Source organism: Mercenaria mercenaria, chromosome 19 (genome assembly GCF_021730395.1).
Source record: "Mercenaria mercenaria strain notata chromosome 19, MADL_Memer_1, whole genome shotgun sequence".
NCBI classification, from domain to species: Eukaryota; Metazoa; Mollusca; class Bivalvia; order Venerida; family Veneridae; genus Mercenaria; species Mercenaria mercenaria.
The window spans coordinates 45,677,480-45,689,901 of NC_069379.1; the positions used below are offsets into that span (position 1 = coordinate 45,677,480).

Genomic DNA, 12,422 nt, shown 5'->3' on the forward strand with positions numbered 1-12,422 from the left:
TTCCCGGACGTGTTTCCGTGTTTTTCCCTAACAAGAGTTGTTTATAGTGTTGTAACCTTTGGTTTTTGGGGGGAAAAAAATTACACCATCATCGAACGGGGTTTAAAGGGTTCCCAAAAACCAAATGAAAGGATGTTTGCTAGGGACCTGCTTTTGTTTTTGATTTCTTTTCTTCAAGTTAATTCCCTTTTAGCAATTTCAATATAATGAGTAGATTGGAAATTTGTTCGAAAAAAGGTTTTTTAAAATTTTCTTTAAATTTTTTTTAATCTATTTTAATAAATTTTCACCCTTGACTTGGTATATTAAAATTTCAGTTTAGTTTATACCAATTTATTTCAAGGCATCTTATCTATGTTTAGTATCCTTTTCAGTTTTGGAAACCAATCTAAAATTTATCAGAATTACAATATAGCTTTATACACAAGACAATTCCATCTCAAGATTTTGCCCAAAAATTTAATTTTTAAACTTTAAAGTAAAAATTTTTGGGACATTTGTATTTATTTAAATGGAATACTTAACTTGTGTTGCCATTGCCCTATGTTTATACATCCCTTTTGGTTTGTAGTTGGTAGTACTGGCCTTATTGTTTTCTATTTTCATATTCAAATGTCTTGTTCAGTTAACAAGCGTTTGTGTTCTAGAATATGATGTGGATATATATTCACAATTCTAACAATCTATCTTGGGTTATTCTGCAATAAACCAGCCTTGAACTATCCTGCATGTGCACTGTGTTTTGGTATTTTTTGGGGGTTTTTTGCGGTGTAGACGGGGTTTTTAATTACGTTTGATGGGAAAATTTCTCCCACGATTCTGTCAACATTATTTGAAATAAGTCATGTTTTGGGAAACAAAATGGTTAAATATTTAAGTAAGGGTTTTTGGGAAAAAACCCCCATTTGTTGTTTTTATGCGTTGGAAAAAATATCCCCTCAGGGGCCCTTTGTGATTTATTTTTGCATAAAAACTCCAAACTCAAGTTATTTTATGTTTAAAATAAATTTTTAAAAATTCGGGACTTTAAATCTGTAAGCCAATAGGTTTTACAGCTCATAATCATTTAATTGTTTTCTGATTTACTCGTCAAAAGTTTGAATATTTAATTCAATTAATATGGAAGAATTACTGAATTTATTGTTTTCAAAATTAACCAAACCCCTTTAAGACCTGCCTTTTTTGTTTTCAAGATAAAATTTTAAAAAACCTTGGGGGAAAAATTCCCCAAATAAATTACAATTTTTCTTCAATGTATTTTCCCCATTAGGTGCCCCCCTTGGAAATTTTTAAAAATTGTCGGGGTTGACATCTCATAAAAACAAAATAGATTGAAAAGTGAAAAAAATTTTTTCTAAGGCCCCAATATGTGGAAGGAGGGCTTGCTGTAAATCATTTTATTTTGTGGGGATGAAATTTTTGTGGTGTTGGTTTAAAACGGCAATTTTGTGGGGTTTCGAATTGCGGGGGTTTCAACTTTTTGAAGATTAAAAAGGGTTGTGAAATTTTTCTAGTTTTGTTTTTGGGTTTTAAAATTTTTTGGATTGATTCAATCCGAACCCCCCCCCCCCAAAAAAAAAAAAAGTCCACCCCGAAAATTAATGGGTTTCAAGGGTTTTTGGGTTTTTCAAAAAACAAACAGTCTAAAAATGGCTAATCAGGGCTTTGGTTCAAGTTAGGGGTATGTTCAAAACTTGGGAAAAAAATTGGGTTTATTTTCTAAAAGCCCCTATTCAATACTGTAAAAGCAGGGAAAATTTCCCCAAGGGTTTTTTTTTTGTTATATTCACAAGGCCCCACATTTTGGGGAAAATTAATTCCCCGCCTAAGTATTGACCCTTAGTATGAATTTTTAAAATTTAAAATAAAGGGTACCATTTTTTTAAAAATTTTTCAAATGTTTTAAAAAAATCGCAAACATACACCCCCAAAATTTTAAATTTACGAAATTTTGTTGGGGAGCGGGGAAAAAGTGTGCTTTACAGTAAGTGTTGTAAATGTTAAAATTTTTTACCCGGGAATTTCTAAAAATTTTAATTTAAAAAATTTTTGGGTTTTCCATAGGGGTTACTTTAGTATAAATATAAATTTCACAATCATAATTTGCCCAAGAAAAAGATATTTTACAAAAAAAACTATTGTAATTCAAATTTTTCAAAGATTTGCATCCATAGTGATGCATTAGTATCTCCTGGAAGTCACCAATCAAAATCATGTTAGAAATGAAATTTTAAACTGACTTTCTCTAGAAAAATCATTTGTTATTTAAAAGGTTTTATTTTTTTTGACTCCAATGGTAAAATTTTTCCTTTGCTCTGAAAAATCCAAAAAATGTTTTTTTTCAACAATAAAACGTCTGGGGTACTTTTCTGGTTGGGGGGCATTGTGAAATTTTGCCCCTTTTCGACCCGGGTAGACCAAGATCAACCTGCCCCATCCCTGCAGGCAGTTTAATTTTTTTGTAAAATCCCTTCCAAAAGAAAAAAGGGTTAAATGCCAATTTGAATGTTGGGCAAATCCATTATAGAAAAAAGAAAATTGGTTGGGTTTTTTAACAGCTTACCAATTTCAACTCTGGCCATGCTTTTTCCGGTTTCCCCTTTGTTCCCTCCCGGGCCCCCTGTGCAAAGGGGACGTGTTTTCGGGGGAATTTATTTCCTTGGGGCCGGGGGATCTCCCCGGTCAAAGTTTGAAATACTTCCAACATTTCCTTTTGTTTCCTTATAAATTTACAAAAGGTAGTCCCCTTTAAATTTTGAAAAAAAAAAAAGAAATTTTGGGAATGGATTTTTAAACCCCATCATGCTTTGGCCCCGATTGATTATGCCTTTGCGGCCGTGTAGATCAGGTTTAGCCGGGACTCCTTTCAGTCTGATCATGATTGCACTGGTTTTCTATTCGTCAGAAAAAATTTTTTTGGTAAGCACCCCCCTTTTAAAATTTTAATGGTTTTTTTTCCAAAAGAATGATGGAAAGTGTATTACAGAAATGTTGCGGGTAAGGGTAATGCAGTTTTAGACCCTTTGGGGGTTTCCCCTTTCAAAAAAAAACGCTTTATTTTTAAATTTTTTAACCCAAAAAATTTCTAAACTTTCTAAAGAAAACCGACCCAAAGGGCTTTTTGGGCTTTTTTTTCTGGGGTTTTTTGTAACATATTAATCCCCAAAAAATTTCCCCTATCCCAAAGTTCCCCTACTTTAAATTTTTATAAAAAACAAATTTTCCCCTTTGCCCGACCCCCCCATCATACATATGGAATGAAAGGTTTAAAATCCCCCCCCTTTTTAAAAAATGGTTTTTAAATGAATTTATGTCTTTGTATTTCTTTTAAAAAAAAAAAAAAATAATTTATATTTAGCAATGGCAACAAAAAAGCCCAAATTTTGTACTCGAATTTTTTGGGGCAACCTTCCGGGGGGAATATTCGCATAAACTGCGATTTAACAAATCAGCTCAAAAATTGTGTGTCTATCATTTCCCAATCAGCGCATGCAAATTTAAATTCCCCTTTCGCTTATTTCTGAAAAATTTTTTCGGACACTCAGTATTAAGATTTAAATTAAACGTTTTTCAAACGCTTGTTCATCTTTTGGAAAAATAAAAAAATTCATTTTGCCTTCGAATTTATTTATATATATTGAATTATATAGGGTTTTTTTTAAATTTTTCAGAGATGTAGCCCTCAAATAAGTTTAAGGGTTTTCTCCCCACATATTACATGTTGTGGACTTCCCATCGGATGATTTGCGTGGGTATTTAAAACTTCAAAATGGCAGGAGGCATTGCTTGCATTTTACATTGCTTGCCCGTAATAGCATGAACAATATTTTCAATCAAATACGGTGATTTAGACTTTGGATGTGAGGAGAGTCTAAAAAGAGTAAGAAAAAGAAATATTCGTATAAACTTCATTCTTGTCTGAATAATGAGTACTAATTCTTAAAACAAGAGCTGTCAGAGGACAGCAACACTTGCTATTTAAAAAGTCCCGTCAAATTTAAGAAATTTTTAAAATTTGGAAAAAAAGGGGAAAAAATTTGGGAAAAATTTCAAAAAACAGGGGTTATAAACCGGGACAATGCAATTATCAGCTCGTGACAATTTGGGCAAAAAATGTGAAGTTTCAATCAAATTTCCAGTTTCCAGTATTGAAGCTGTGGGAAAACATAGGGCTAGTAAGCTGTTTCTTAAAACTTTTCTGTTGTTTGTTTTTTCATTTCTTTTTGATGAATCTAAAGGGTTTTCTTTCCTTTGATGTGATGGTTTTCAAAATTTTTTTTTACCAACTTTGATCTTTAATTTCTTAGTGTGGGGGCCCAGGGATTTAGCGTTCTGTAGTTTTTAGTGCTATATTTTGCTGTGTAAATTGTAGTGATAGGTTTTTTTTTTTCAAATAATCCCCAATACCCCCCTTTCCAGTTAAACCCACTGACCCAAAACCCTTTTTCCCCGGCTTCTAGGGAATGGAGCCCTTTTTTAAAGGGGTCCCGAATCAAGGGAGGATTTAACCATCAGCAGGGGCAATAGTTCATTTGCAAAAAGTGTGACTTTTCTTTTGGGGAAATTTTGGGAAGTCATTTTATGTAGGTAGGAAGAGACAGGGGGCCCAAAGAATGATCCTTGTGGAACCCAGGCAGGAAAAGGAAGTTCTTTAAGGTGAAGCCCATTAACAATACTCTTTTTGGAAATTTGGGCATGAGAATTGACCTTTATCCGCTTGGCTATAATTGGTGGAACCCCCCTGGGGGTAGCGAGCTTTTGATTTGTTTTTTGAAGTCAACCTTTTCAAAAAGGGTTTTTTGAAGTCCTTCGTTTGGTTTTTAGGGAATACATGTTTTGGGATTTTGGGCCTATAGTTTCTACCCTTGGGTTTTGGGCCTTTCTTGAAAACTGGGGCCAAAGATTGCTTTTTTCCCGGGTTTTTGGGAAATTAACCTTTTTCAAGAAAAAAATTTGGGAAAATCCCAAACTGTCCCAAAGGCCCCTAAAAAGGCCACCAGTGTGATCGGGTTTTTAAAAGGGGGAGTTGGGCCCCCGGGGAGGGGGCTGAGGGGGTGGAGCCCCCCAGAGGGGCCGGGGGAAGCCTTTACAAAAAAATTTAGTTTTTAAAGCTGTTTATAATGTTTAAAAAAAAAACCATGTCAAAGTAAAAGGGCGAAGTTTGATCCAATGATTTTTATTTTTAAAATGTAAAGGGCCTGGGGGTAGTGGCAGGTTTGGCGTTTATCCCAGGACCGAAATTTAGAGTGGGCATGCGCATTGCGTGTGTTTTTGAAGGTATGTTTTTCTTTGTTAAAGGGTTTTGGGGTATCTCCCCGGTGAAAATCTTTTAGGGAATCTTTGTGAAATTTAAGCAGGGGCTTGTGGGGTTTTTTTTTGGGTTTTGCCCCCCCCATTGTAGTAACTGTCCACGCCCTAAAAAATGAGGACATTGGCCCTCTCGGTTTCTGACTTTGGGGTTTTTTGCTTTTTTGCCCAGTTGTTTCAGGCTATTTTTTAAGGGGTGGGGAGTTTTGAAAAAACGTTTTTAACTGTTTTTTTGAGGTGTGGCCCTTTTTGGAAAAACCCGGGTTTGGGGTTGGAGTTTAGACCCTCCCTACTTTTAAGGGTACACCAAAAACTTTTTGTTTTGGGAAAAGTTTAAAAAAAGAGTAGAACACTTTACGGGAAGGGCCTTTTAGTTTCCAAAAATTTTTGTACTCGAGAGTTTAAAATGTTTTATTATTTTGACTTTTCCCATATCCGCCTCCCGGGGTACAAACAGAAAAAGGGAAAGAAAGTGGTAGCACTGTCCTCTTCTTTGCGTAAGTAAACCCAATGGAATCCGTTGGGCAGGAATTATGTTATAATAATGCAACGGATAAAAAAAAGAAATACATACATAGAAAGCCTGTAATTTTTCCTTTTCAATGATGTATATATTACCGAGATTTCTTGAGAAAAATTCAAATTATGGCAGTTAAAAAAATGCCAAGGTTTAACACGAGTGTACTACATATTGGAAAATGGCCGATCACCGGTAAACACATTACTACACGAAGCATTTTCATTGGTCACGCCTCTGACCGCCATTACATGAAGACGATTGAAACGTTAGAGGTTTAAATTTTTTACAACAGAAATTCTTGATAAATTTGTCCTGTTCTTGTTTTTTATTTACTATTTATGATTTAAAACAACAGGTAAGCAGTTAGGGCTAAAGAAAAATCGTGACTACTGATAAATCGTAATTTCAATTGACCACAGTTTCCACCACAGTTTTGATTGTTTCTGGTTGAGACCTCTAGGTAGACAACGTAAAATATCAAAATGTAAAATCGGTCTGCCCGAGGTCTCATTATTTAGACTAGGGCACTTTGAAATCAGTCAGTTCTGAAGATTAGTCAAATAATTTGATGTTGAGATTGTTTTATATATTTGTGACGTGCAATCTAAACATCAAAACTTCAAGTACCAAAATAATTGTATCCCCTTTTGATACATGAACATGTAGGATTAAGTTTTATTTGATTTTGTGTACAATTCGTGACATAGTCGGCATTTAAACCTATAGCATGTAAAGCATCGCCAGCTATGAAAATTTCACCAGAAATTTCCCCCACTATTTCGATCTTTCGAGTGATTGACACGAGTCGAGATATTGCCCAATTGCCCATAAGAAAAATAAATCGATATATATCCTAGAACCACGTCAATATTGTTTGACTATTTTGAAAATATACCAGCCCTATACATCGTGCTTCATCACAGTTTGAAAGGGCTTTGTATTTCAATTCTAATAACCATCTATCGCATCTTAGTTCACAGGATCGAGGAAATTCCAAATGGCAGCTTTTTTAGCTCAGACTGGCTCAGTCAATTTGTGGCAACCCTGATTGATGGTGTTGGTTTAAACGTTTAAAATAGGCTTTAATTGATCTGTATCAATAACAAATATGCATTATACAAACAAAAAACAGTAAAAGGTCGAGTGACATTAATTGTTCAAAGTTTTGTGTCAATATTTACTCAAATATCGCAGAAATCAATGGTCATCGCCATTTTGGATTAAACGGGCACCTGATTGGTTCACGTGACTTGTTGCCATACAACATCACGCGCAGGATATGGCTAATATAATCTTGCTGTTATCGTCACCATCTCTAATAATCGAGATAATCTACACTCGGAATCATTTGTACTGGAGAGTTTAGAAGGAAAATGCCACAAACAAAGCGAATAGTTATATAATTATCGACAATTAATAAAAATTGATTTGAAAATAGTGACACATGAATGACATGGCTAGGACTAGGGTAACAGTAGGCTACTCTACCAGATTTTTTTTCAAGACAAATTTTATGAAAATGCATTAGAGCTACTAATTCCTTCCTCCTCCTCATTCTTCTTCTTATTATTATTTAGCATCTTGTGCATCATCATCAGCAGCAGCAGCATCAGTCTCATCATAAGTAACAATTATTTTAATATTCAACAGTAGGCCTAATAATACATTTCATCATCATCATCATCATCATCATCATCACCACCATCATCATCATCATCACCATCATGATGAAACAAAGCTTAATTATAGCGATTAACATTTCTTATTAGTTTCATATGTAATACATTCTACGAAACATTATTTATCTAAAACATTTATAATTGTATGTAATCTGTTACATTTTCACATTTTATAAATAAGAAAAAAAAAATAAGAAAAATATCAAATTAAAAAGAATTGATATAGATACTTTTTCAAAAGAAATTTGGTGTATACCACGAGATACACCTAGTGTAAACACATTCCAAAATAAAATGAATTTTTTAAAAAAATCTTTAATTGTAAACTTCTTCTGAATAATGTGGTATGTTCTGATTTACCTTGAGTATGCCTGGTTTACCTTTTCCGAACCATCTGTTATACATTTTCTGAAGTTTATCAATGACACATATAATTAGATCCTTTGGAAACAAAGACCGCATTCATGTTAAATATTTTAATTAATAATATCAGTCTCATTTTAATTGATTCTATTCATGAAAGGTAGGGGAGCGGTGGTCTAGTGGTTAACGTGTCGGTCGCTCAACCTGGGGGTCATGGGTTCGAGCCCCACTGGGGTCATGACCATGACTTCTCATACGCTACCACCGTCTCGGTAGCCTAGTGGTAGAGCGTCCGCTTCGAGTGCGGGAGGTCGTGGGTTCGATCCCCGACCGCGTCATACCAAAGATGTAAGAAAATGGTACTAGTAGCTTCCTCGCTTGGCGCTAAGCATTAAGAGGATAGTGCTAGGACTGGTCAGTCCGGTGTCAGTATAATGTGACTGGGTGGGTATCATGCCACGTGTCTGCGGCGTGATATTCCAGTGAGGCAGCACTTTAAAGTTGGGTATTGTGCTCACTGCTACAAGTAGACACCGTCGTTTATATGACTGAAAAATTGTTGAAAAAGACGTTAAACCCGAACACACACACACACTCATACGATACCAAATCTGTTGTTTTTTTTCCAGGAAGCAGACCCGAGAGTGGTTCAAATAAGCTTTACGAATTAGTAAAAACTAAAGGTAGTGAAATGTGCACACTTCCCACGCTCACTACTATTCAGCGAAGTTACATCGCAACAAACTCAAAGTTTAAATGAATCTTAAATGATCAGAAAATGTTAAAACAAGCATGGGGAGGCATTACAGCCTCGCATCTCAGTGGGTTGATAAAAAAATCCACATCAAATTCCATACAGCAACCACAAAATGTCTTCTCCGAATTTGCAAATTTTTTACTTTCGAAATAGTGTTTCAATGATACAAGAAAAGTAATTCAGCAATCTGAAATTTTCTTTTGTAATACTGTTTTAAATGAAGTGCGACAGAAGACATTGCAGGCCTAAACACATTTTGATGATTAGTAAGTCTAACATCAACTAAAGATAGTTTTATGAAAAGTCAATGACGTAATGGTTAGCAGGCTGGACAACAACGTCAGCGGTCCGGGTTTGATTCCCAGTCGCGGCTTATATCCCAACAAGTGTTAGGGTTATTTACTTAAATTGCTACTGTTTTCAGCAGTGTTGGCCTAGACTGGATGCAGGGGAGGTAGATACGACACCTACCGTGGGCTCGGCTGGAAATAAGTTGTTCCATCCATTCCAGGTTGGGATTTTCGTCGACTATCCACGTTAAATAAGAAATTTTACCTTTTTTATGATATTTTATCGTACTGCAGCATTTCAGCTTAAACTTCGCCTGTAATTTCTCGAAACTTCACAAAAAGGTCATTTTCTCAGAGTGATTACTTCACAACCAGAACTATTAACATAAAAATGATTATTTCAACAAAAGTGACATATGATACAATAGTACAATATAAAAGTATTTAACATATTTTTGTTTCATTTACAGAATGTTGAAAAGGCACTGATCAATGCCAATCAGAAACGTTCAGTATTGAAAACCTGAAATGAAATTAATAATTAACTTGACGCTCTTGACAGGTCATGAACCAAGCTGAAAATATATGTTAGAAGATGCATGTAAGTTAAGAAATAATGTACCTAATTTAGTTATTTGTCGTTGAATAAAATCAATTGTTTGGAGTTCAGAATCACGAGGGTGCGGCCCGTCTGAACTCCAAACAGTGATTTTGTGCAAGAGTGAATCACTGTTTGAGATATTATTTCAATTCTAACAGTTATTAAGGATTATTTTGTACATCCTTTACATCATCCAACAAATATTTTAGTTTCTTTTCCAGCGCGCGGCTATGCCGTTTGATGTTTTTACGTAGTAATTGTGACGTCAGAAGAGTTTTTGTGCAACAACACACAATTTTCAGCTTCTTTGTTCAATAAGAATACAAATCGGGTGATTTAGAATATTTTGTAATACATATACCTAGAAACTGATAGGCACGGGTCAATATAGAATCACTTTGCTGGTGTCCATGTATGTTAAAGCCTGCAAAATAAAGGAGCCATATCGAGCTTTAATGTAGAAAAAAAAACACACAAGGACAATTGTCAAGCATGGCTTCCAGATTTGACAGCAGAAGTAAAGGCGCCAAAAGTAAAAATAACAGCTTATTGGTAACGGGCCGCTGATTTGACGACATCCGCGTATAGTCAAAGAATGTTTCTTAGATGACGTCGTATTCTTCCGTCTCGTGCTCTATTTCGCATGAACACCGAAAAAAGTCATTACGCAGTTATCTTTATAGTAAGGGGCTTTATAATGCATAGATCGGCTCAGAATTGTCGTGTTAAAATGATTTTGCTCTTGGCATCAAAACTTTTTAACAAAACTTTCCATCAAATTTTGAATCTCAGCATGCTTTGAAAAATCGAATTGTAAGGTCTATTAAATAAAATTAAAAAATTGGGCGTTTTTATGTTTTGAAGATATCGTTCATTTAAAACATTAAATATTTCATGTCTACGGGCAAACTCACCATTGAAGTCCCTAAAATGCACAGGTCATTTATCGTTTTGACGACAAGCTTGTCAGTATAACATTTTTGCCCCAACTATTCGGGTCAGTCTCATCTCTGAAGCACTTGTAATGGATATCTAGCAATGCGAGCCAGTTTGATTTTCACCTATGGAACTACGCTGTCACATTTTTTACTGCTGCATTGCCAGAAATTCTGGATCTTTCATGCACAAGCACCCCCCCCCCCCCCCCCCCCACAACACCGTACTTATGACACACACACACACTTGTCATGGTAACAGCAATTAATTTATTCCTGCCGCCCGTGACCTTGACTGCACCACAGATGTTGCCATGTGATGCAAACTGTACCCAAATATAAAACATTCTGAGCAAACTTCGTGTAGGAAAAGTTTCTATTCTACAATTTGACTTAGTTACCTCGATGACCAATTTCAAGCTTGAACTAGATTTCAAAAAGACATGTCCAAACGATGTGTCATGTAGACAGGTAAAATGTTGTTTGTAAATATGTCGATTAGAATTTTTTTCTACAAGACTCAGTTTCGTGCGTGACATACATGTATTTCTAAAAGGCCAACCATAATGAATAAGCGAAATGTAAATCAGAAGTAAGACATTAAAACAATCCGGAATGGTTTTCTACGGTACCTTAATAAAACTTGCGATGTTTATTTATTTTTGAAAACCAACAAAAATTGTTCGCATCTCTTTTTTCTAAAATATCACGAGATGACCAAAAGTTGGTCATCCGATTTATTTACTTTACGTGTTCACTACTCAATTGCGAAAGAGCATTAGTGCCAGGTGCTTTTTTATTGATGCTATATTCTAACAGGTTTTTTTTTTTGTAAATCTAGGTCAAGCTCTTTACGATTTGATCGACATACTGACTTCAAATGACCCAGCTTCAATCGACAGTGGTCAAATGTTCCTTCGTTATTGCACAGAAACACTTCAGTCTCTTATAAGATCACCGTGACCTTTGATCTACTGACTAACATCAGGACCAATGCCACTGCAACCATTGATCTATTGACCACCATAACGACAGAGGTCCCCTGAAAATAGGCAATCATCCTTGGATGCTTTATTTGTTTGGGCCAAAACATGCGTTAGAAGCTTACATTCTCAAGGTCATTGTGTACTTTTTTTTGGTTTAACGTCATTAAATTTTTTCGACAGTATTTCAGTTATGTAAGGGTGGACAGTTAACCTAACCAGTGTTCTTGGATTCTATACCAGTACAAACTTGTTCTCTGCAAGTAACTGCCAATTTCTCCACATAAATCAGTGGTGGACAAATGATTTGAGACACAATGTCTTTTATCAAATCGTTACGGAGAGCATACGCCTCGCTCAGGCTCGACTCACGACCCCCGAGATCTATAGATCTGCGTTCTCCCTGGAGCTCGAACTCGTGACCCCACGATTCGTAGATCCGCGCTCTCCGTTGTTTCTTTTGGGTTTAACTCCGTTTTTGTTATGTTACGGCGGGCAGTTAACCGATTCTGTACCAGTATAAACATGTTCTCCGCAAGTAACTGACAACTTCCCCATATGAATCAGAGGTTGAGGACGAATAATTTCAGACACAATGTCAAATCGTCACAGAGAACATACGCCTAGCCCAGGGCTCGAACTCACGACCCACGAGATCTGTAGATCTCCCCACTGAGCTAAGCGGGCGGGCTTCTCTTCCTATTGAGCTAAGCGGGCGGGCTCGAGGTCATTGTGATCTTGACCTTTGACCTACTACCAAAAACAAGTTAGGTTCATTTACTGACTACATACAATCATCCTTTGAAGTTACATCTTATCTATTTATTTTTTTAAGGTAGGTCACAGCATTCTTTAGCTGAAGTACAGAAACCGATTAAAGCCTCTATGTCGTTGTGACTTTGACCTTACGGCCCCAGAAACAGTAGGAGCCATGTACTGACACTGGCAACCGAAAAATGTACACCCGAGCTTTCTCTAGTTATCGAT

The 12,422-nt window shown here is 35.9% G+C and overlaps 1 protein-coding gene across 1 annotated transcript in view; it reads right to left on the reverse strand.

Annotated features, from left to right (window-relative positions):
- Window positions 1–12,422, reverse strand: part of LOC123542904 (uncharacterized) — a 195,577-nt gene that overhangs the window by 172,175 nt on the left and 10,980 nt on the right. The gene's annotated exons all lie outside the window — the stretch shown is intronic.